This window comes from Cynocephalus volans, chromosome 6 (genome assembly GCF_027409185.1).
Source record: "Cynocephalus volans isolate mCynVol1 chromosome 6, mCynVol1.pri, whole genome shotgun sequence".
Lineage (NCBI taxonomy): Eukaryota > Metazoa > Chordata > Mammalia > Dermoptera > Cynocephalidae > Cynocephalus > Cynocephalus volans.
The window spans coordinates 75,083,086-75,091,955 of record NC_084465.1 but is presented as its reverse complement, the minus strand read 5'-3'; the positions used below and the strand labels follow the sequence as shown (position 1 = coordinate 75,091,955).

The 8,870-nt window shown below is 43.9% G+C and overlaps 1 pseudogene; it reads right to left on the bottom strand.

The window, feature by feature from the left end:
* Window positions 1-310: 310 nt before the first annotated feature.
* LOC134380940 (sorting nexin-5-like) overlaps window positions 311-8,870 on the bottom strand; it is a 52,122-nt pseudogene continuing 43,562 nt past the window's right edge.

Below are 8,870 nucleotides of genomic sequence, written 5' to 3'. Positions count from 1 at the left end.
TACTTGTTTCCAGAAGGCACATTTCTCCTACACTCTTTCTTATTTCTTAGTGACTAAAAACAAGCTATAGAAGAATCTGGTATTTACGGTCTACCTGCCTTGAGGAATTAAATGCACAAAACAAACAAACAAAAAAACATTAGTTATGTCCAAATAGCATGCAATAAAAATATTTTTAAACCAATATGGTTAAATGTTCAGATTTTTAGAAATCAAAATATTTACTCACATAATTTTAAGCTAAAGTCAAAGCTAATAAATCTTCCGTGGTAATGATTTCAGTGCAAGTGATGCTAACTTTCTTTCACATTCATTTCCTTCTTTCAGAGTGAAGGAGATCCGTTTTCTTGAACAAGTCAGTACAGCTCTGCAAGAGGGAGACATCGTTCCTGGCATGCTTTACTTCCAGTTCAGACATTTCAATTAGGTTCTTTCTAAATGCTGCCACTCTCTTCCTTTTGAAATTGATCAGTTCTTCTTTTGCAGATTCAGAAAGCTGTTCAAATTTCTGGCAGCATTCCTGCTGGTGTGCCTCAGCCAAGTTGACATCTTTACTTTTAAAACGGGCCTTATCCAGAGCTTTGCTTGAGTTCTCAAGTCAATCAGGGCTTTGGTGCATCTGTACTAGAGATCCTTAGCGGCCTCTATGATGAGCATGTGGTATCAGAGGAACTCTGTCAGCTTTAAATCTTCATCTGATGAGACTTGACCCTCTACTTTCCTAAGTTTTTCAAATAGCTCAGCAACCTTTAACAGGTACTTTTTGATGACTGTGGGCTCTTCTAAAGCCAGGCTATGCAAGCAGGCTGCCATGTGGATATAGTCATCAGCAACATTTTTATGAGATCTGGTTATTTTGTCAGCTTTTGCACAGGGATCTTTGATCCTATTATAATAATTAATAAGGAAGTTCTTCTCTTGCTCAAAGAAGTCATCTATCTCCTTAACTCCAGAAAAAAGGATTTCATCAGCACACTTTTCACCACACTTTTGAAAAATCCACCAAATATCTCTTTGGTATTTTTCCACCTAACACTTAGATACTGATCATATTCCAAGAAAACATGAAAGTTGCGATCTTTACTCAGAACAGGGTGAGAACAAAGTCGCTGAAGAAAGATTTCATGGGAGAACACAGTTTTCTTAAAGACGATGAGATACTCAGCTTCCAGTTCTTGCTTCATCTTGGTAAATTCTTCTTTGGTCATGGACCCTTCACCTTTTCCCAGCTTCTGCATCTTTCCTCGAGGGCCATCAAGGTTGAGCTTTGTACAGGCAGGTGCAATAATAAGCCCAGCACAGTCTGTTGTTTCATTAAGAGTGTTGTGTAGCCACACAAAATCTTATGTTACCTTGTAACAGAAAACTCTGGACTCCGTGTGCACTGTAAGTTTGACCTTATTTCTCCCACTGAGTGCATCAGGTATGTCAATCTGAAGTGAGGGATCAACCTTCAGACCCACAAATACACGCCCCCTTGCTGCGGTCCTCCTGCTGCGCTGCAGCAACTTGAGAACCGCGGGCGGCCGTGGCGTCGCGGGCCCCGAGCAGGGGCCGCCTGGCTGTGCGAGGAAGGAAGAGGCTGGGCCGCCGCCGGGACACCTCTCAGGGGCATGCCCGACTGCGGTGGGACCCCGGAGAGCAGGCGAGCGGCGCGCCACGTGCTCCCCCGGAGCCGCCGCCGCCGTCCCTCTTGGAGCCGGGCAAAGATGCAACGTGGCGCCGACCCTCGCTCCGCACCACGCGGAGACCGCCGACCGCAGGACCGCGACGGGGACAGGAGACACGGACACTCTCCCATACTTCTCTTCTTCTGGAGAAGCCAAGTATCTCTAAGACAATGACAAACCTCTGAGGGTTTTAATACTGAAGTGCGTGATAGATAATGTGAGACAACGCTAAGCAAATTAATAACTATATAACACTGAACTTCAAATACCTGAACGTAGAGAAGTCAATTGGCAGGGCAGCTGGATTGTAAAACTCCAGGGAATTTCACGTATGTATAGAGTGAGATTATGCAGAGCAAACCCTAGACAGCCAGACAAGACACCCCAGCAGGTTTTTCTATTGCTGCCTCTGAGCTTAGACTATACTTGCCACAAGGATTTCCCACCGCTGCCCTTGCAGATGACAACTTGCCAGTATAAAAAGCGGGCCCCCCTACTTCCAAAAGATGTCAATTTACGGACCACGTGAACACGCTTGTGCTTCTACCCACCTGTCAGAAATCATCGTCCCACCGCCCTTCACCATGAACCCCAGCTACTTCTAATCCCCAGGACGTCGTTTTTACATGGTTTAGAAGCAGGTCCCTCACATTCTTTAGCTCCAACTTCTTCATCAGCCACTTTGCAGCTGCCTCCTCAGCTCATGACTGCTCTGAATGTGGTTTGACTATGTAAACCTGGGGCTGGCAAAAATCCCTGAACTGCCTACCACCAGTGCCCATCTCCACTGATGAGACATAAGACTAGGTAAATGTCATGGTGATCACATCCAGACAGACTCTCTTCCACCCTCATCTCCTGATTGTAACAACTGAAGAGACAGTCTTGTGTAATTTCATAACAGGAAACTCAAGAAAGGATATAATTTGACTCTGTCATTGGGGTGTTGGAGTCTAGGTAGCATTCAGTCATTCTCCCATTGCCTTTGCCTCTGTGCTGTCTATATCACAAGCATGAGACCACCCCAAAGCTAGATGGTTCCTATAGTTCATCTCTGGAGGACTCTGGAGACTGCCCTGGCAGATAAGTGACTAGGTAGAAGAGATATTTGAGAGCTGGTGCAGCAGTGGCTGACTAGTAGAGGATCTTGGTGCTTCTGCAGTAAAGCAAGACAGAGTTCCACAGTGTTTGGAGAAGCTACTTTAAGCAACTCCTCCTTTGGTGGCTTGTAACACCCAGGCTTCTAGTGAGTGGAAAGTATGCTCACTTCTGTTATTTCATCTCAAAGGTAGAATTTCAATTAGTTCTCTGGAGTATAACAGAAACCAGGCTGTGAGTTTCACCAAGACTTTATAGAAGGATCTGAGGCAAAGGGAGGAAAAGGCAATATTGACAAGCAGCATTATTTATGGCTGCAGTAGAGGGCATAAGCCTAGCTGTATTCTTAGGGTTCCCTGCCAGAGTCCCTTTCCTAGCCCCTGGTTCACCAGGACAACTTGGGCCATTTCCACCAGACCCTTGATATTTGCTAGTGTTACTTCTCTCATTCCCCAAGCTCACCTTCCAGTCCATAGTTCACTTCTGGAGACTTCCTTCTGTGATGAGCAACTGGGCAAGCATATATTCCTTTCAGGGGAACCCCACCAAGATAATCACATGCATTTGACATCAGAGCATTTTCCAGCTATGGGAGGATTACGGGCAATTTTAATTTTCTTACTTATACTTTGTTATTTCCTGGAATGTTTGCATAGATTAAATCTTATTTCATAACAAGAGGATATATCATTTTCATTTTAAAAGGAAATAATAAATTCACATCTGAGTCATGTTTGCTAAGGTGGGGCTACTTTTCTTCAACAAAAATTAAACGTTCCTTTCCTTTAAGATTCATTTCAATTACATAAAAATTGAACCTAAGCCAGTAATTAAGATATCACAAATCTATATAAAACAATGTAGTGGAAGAAAATGTTCCTTTAATGTGACAAAACAGATATTCTTTTGCTTGACCAAGATGCTCTGAATTGAAAAAAAAGAAAAAGCTGACATAAATTCCCATTGTTTTAGTTTTTAATACTGCTGTAACAGACACATGAATAAATGCTCAACATCACTCAGCATTCAGGAAGTGCAAATCAAAACCACACTGAGATACCATCTCACTCCAGTTAAGATGGCTAATATCCAAAAGACTGAGAATGATAAATGCTGACAAGGTTGCAAAGAAAAAGGAAACCTCATTCACTGTTGATGGGACTGCAAAATGGTGTATGGAAAATGGTATGGAGACTCCTCAAACAATTACAGATAGATCTACCATATGACCCAGCTATTCCACTGCTGGGAATATACCCAGAGGAATGGAAATCATCAAGTCAAAGGTATACCTGTACTCTAATGTTTATTGCAGCATTATTTACAATAACCAAGAGTTGTAACCAGCCCAAATATCCATCTTCAGATGAATGTATAAATAAAATGTGGTATATCTACACAATGGAATACTACTCAGCTATAAAAAAGAACAAAATACTACCATTCACAGCAACATGGATGGATTTTTTAAAAATTACATTAAGTGAAATGTCAGGCACAGAAAGAGAAACACCACGTGTTCTCACTTATTTGTGGGAGCTAAAAATAAATAAATGAATAAATATAAAAACAAATAGGGGGTGGGGATGAAGACACAACAATCACAACAACTCCTTGAACTTGTTCACTTATTAAGACAAGTGAACAGATATGATGTTGATGGGTGGGAGGGAGGAGAAGGAGGGGGGAAAGAGGAATTGGTAAAGGGACATGAAAATCAACTACACTGTATATCAATAAATTAAAAAAAAATACTGCTGTAACAAATTACCACAAATTTGGGGGCTGCTATGGGTTGAATGTCTGTACCTTCCAAAGCACATATTGAAGCTCAATCCCTAATATGGTATTTTGAAAGGTAGGGCTTTTAAGAGGTGATGGGACCATGAAGGATATGCCTTCATGAATGACTTAATCCATTCATGAATTAACAGATTAATGGGTTAATGGAAGAGTGGGTTATCACAGGAGGGACACTGGTGGCTTTATAAGGAGAACATGTTAACACGCTCTTGTCCCCTTGCCATGTGATACTCTGCACTGCCTTAGGACTCTGCAGAGAGTCTCCACCAGGAAGAAGGCCCTTACAAGATTTGTCCCCTTGACTTTAGACTTCTCAGCTTCCAGAACTGTACAAAATAATTTTTAAAAAATACATTAGCCAGTATAAGACAAAAACACAAAACAAACAAACAAACAACAACAACAACAACAACAAAAAAACCAGACTAATACAGTGGCTTAAAACAGCACAAATTTATTCTCTCAGAGTACTGAAGATCAGAAGTCTAAAATCAAGGTGTCGGCAGGGCTGCATTCCTTATGAAGGTTTCAGGGAAGAATCTGTTTCCTTGCCTCTTTCAACTTCTAAAGTTCACATGCATTCTTTTCATGGCTCATTCCATGGCCTCTTCCATTCCTCAATTCTACCTGTTGCTTCCACAGTCACATCTCCTACTATTAACTTTGATCCTTCTGCTTCCCACTGTGATTATGTTGGGCCAACTTGGAAAACCCAGAATAAACATCTCATCTCAACTTGGAATGATGTCATCAATATGGCAGAATAGACACTTCCCAGCATCCCTCCTCCCCACAAGTAACCAATTTAACAACTATTAAAAAGCAAAGATTGGTAGCTGAGGTGGAAAAGGTGGCCACTGGGCCTCAGGCAGCCGGGAAACTTGTGGACCTTCCTCTGGCCATCTCTTAAGGGAGGACTGCTGCTGCTGGCCGGTCGTGGGGGCTCAACGCCACTTTGCCCCCGGCAGGAGAGGCTGCCTCATTTACAGGCAACAGCTTTGAAGTGTGGAGCAGGAAAAGAACTGATTCTTAGCTGCAAAAGTGAGTCTTGAAACAGGGAACACGGCGCCAGGGCTGCTGTGGATGCAGCCAGGATCCCGGAGGCCGGGGCCGCACTGAAGGCGGCCAGCTGCCCTATTCAGGATTCGAGGTTTCAGGCCGGCATTAAAGAAGACTCCTGGGAGCGCCCGAGCGGCGCCGCGACTGAACAGCCCGAGGCGGCAGCGCCGAGAACACGGAAGGCAACAAACCAGAGACAGAGCGAGCGCCCGACCTGGCACAGCACTGTGAGTGATCCCTGGCACAGCTCTGTTCGGGGGGTGGTTGCCCACGCGGCTCCCCGACTGCACCACCAGGCCACTCACTGCCCCGGTGCTGCCTCCATTTTCCCAGGTGCGGGCAGCTCCGCCCTGCTCGGCCATCACTGAGCCCATTTGCTTGGCCTGGCGCAGGGCTTTCCGGACCCTGCGGGCCGGCTTCCTCTCCCACTCCCTCCACGGTTCTCTGGCAGGGCTGGGGGTGTGGGGCGTCCCGACCAGTTTTGGGAGGGCTAGGAAGTACGGGCGGGCCGACTGTCACTCCACCACACCCTGGACTCCGGCCCCGGTAAACTTCCTGTTACTGGGAGGCAGATACCATCTCTGCGACCACCAGTTTGGAAAAAAGCCTAACGAATTTCTGGTTGGGAATAGTGTGGTAGGAGAGTTCCCAGGTCCGCTTGAACCTGCCGGAGAGCAGGCTGCAGGCGGGCACTAGACTCGGTTTATACCGGGGGGATACAAAGGTGAACAAGACCCGAGAAAGATCTACACAGTGTTACAAAGGCACCCAGAGAGACCGGTCGTCTGTGCCTAGCAGAAACCTGGTAGACTTCCTGGGCGAGGCGGTGCTGAGCAGGGTCTTGAAGGCCCAGCTGATAGACGAGGGGTGCAGAAGACACGCCCCAACCCAGCACAGTGTGCACAGAGGGGGGAGACGTGCGGCCAGGGAGGCGGAGACTCGACAGAAACCACACACCCGGTGGGGTCGCCACTGCACGATCTAACAGCCTGGGCCAGAGCACACGGAACGGGGAGAAGTCCTGTACAGAAAGTGAAAGCTCAACAGAGATCACACACCCTGTGGTACGTGATCCACCAGCCCAGCAGAGTACAAGCTGACCAGAAAGGTGGATCCCCGGAGAAGCCCAAGACCCGAGGCAACCACACACACAAGACACTAGAGGCCAACTGAGCAGTCACGGCGGGAGCCATACCAAATTGGCAACAACAGCAACATCCTAGTTAGTCATTAGTCTTAAACCGGTGGACTGTGAAACCCCCTGCCACAATGAATAAACACCAAAAAAAAGACACCAGAAATACAAAAAATCAAGAAAGTACACCACCAAAAGTTAATAAATCTCATACTCTAGATCCTATAGAACAAGAAGCCCTTGAAATGACTGACAAGGAATTTCGAGTGATAATTCTAAAGAAACTGAATGAGATACAAGAAAACTCAGCTAGACATCATGATGAAATGAGGAAAAGTATACAGGATCTGAAAGAGGAAATATACAAGGAAATCAATGTCCTGAAAAAAAATGTAGCAGAACTTGCTGAACTGAAGAAGTTATTCAGCGAAATAAAACACACAACGGAGAGTTTAACCAGCAGGCTTGTCGAAGTTGAAGAGAGAACCTCTGAACTTGAAGATGGGCTGTTTGAAATAACACAAGCAGACAAAAAGAAAGAAAAAAGAATCAAGAACATGGAAGAAAATCTGAGAGAGATATCAGACAACCTCAAGCGCTCAAATATCCGAGTCATGGGTATTCCAGAAGGGGAGGAAAATGGAGATTCCATTGAAAACATATTCAACAAAATAGTGGCAGAAAACTTCCCAGGTATAGGAAAAATCACAGATCTTCAGATCCAGGAAGCTCAACGATCTCCAAACGTATTCAACCCAAAAAGGCCTTCTCCAAGACATGTCATAGTCAAATTGGCAAAACTCAGAGACAAAGAGAGAATCTTAAAAGCTGCAAGAGAGAAGCGTCAAATCACCTATAAGGGAGCCCCAATCAGGTTAACATCAGACTTTTCATCACAAACCCTAAAAGCTAGAAAGGAATGGGATGATATTTTCAAAATACTAAGAGACAAAGATCGCCAACCAAGAATACTCTACCCTGCAAGGCTATCCTTCCGAAATGAGGGGCAAATAGTATATTTCTCAGACAAACAAAAACTGCGGGAGTTCACTACCACAAGACCACCCTTACAAGAAATCCTCAAGGGAGTACTGGGTTTGGTTCCTGAAAAATAACTACCACTGCCACAAAAACCTAAGAAAAATCTAAACCCGCTAGTACAATAAAAATGGCATTCATGAAGAGAAAACAAGCTAACAAAAACACTATCTACAACCTAAGGAACCAACAAACAAAGAAACCAAACAGTAAATCAGAAAGCAAGGAACAAAAGACACCTGAGACAACCAAACAACCAATAAAATGCTAAGAATAAATCAACACCTTTCAATAACAACTCTTAATGTTAAAGGCTTAAATTCCCCAATTAAAAGACACAGACTGGCTGACTGGATCAAAAAGCAGGACCCAACTATATGCTGCCTACAAGAGACCCACCTCACCCATAAAGATTCACACAGACTAAGAGTGAAAGGATGGAAAAAGATTTACCATGCAAACAGAAAAGAAAAACGAGCTGGAGTGGCTATTCTTATATCTGACAAAATAGACTTTAATCTAAAAACCATAAAAAGAGACAATGAGGGACACTACTTAATGATAAAAGGACTGATCCATCAAGAAGACATAACAATCATAAATATGTACGCACCCAATGTTGGAGCAGCCAGATTTATAAAACAAACTCTATTAGACCTAAAGAAGGAAATAGACACTAATACCATAATAGCAGGGGACCTGAACACTCCACTGTCAATATTAGACAGATCATCTAGGCAAAGAATCAGTAGAGAAACACAAGATCTAAACAAGACTCTAGACCAACTGGAATTGGCAGATATCTACAGAACATTCCACCCAACAACCTCAGAATATTCATTCTTCTCATCAGCACATGGATCATTCTCCAAGATAGATCACATATTAGGTCACAAATCAAGTCTCAATAAATTCAAAAAAATTGGAATTATCCCATGTATCTTCTCAGACCACAATGGATTAAAACTAGAAATTAATAACAAGCGAAACTCTGGAAACTATACAAACACATGGAAATTAAACAGCATTCTACTTAATGACATATGGGTCCAAGAAGAAATCAAGCA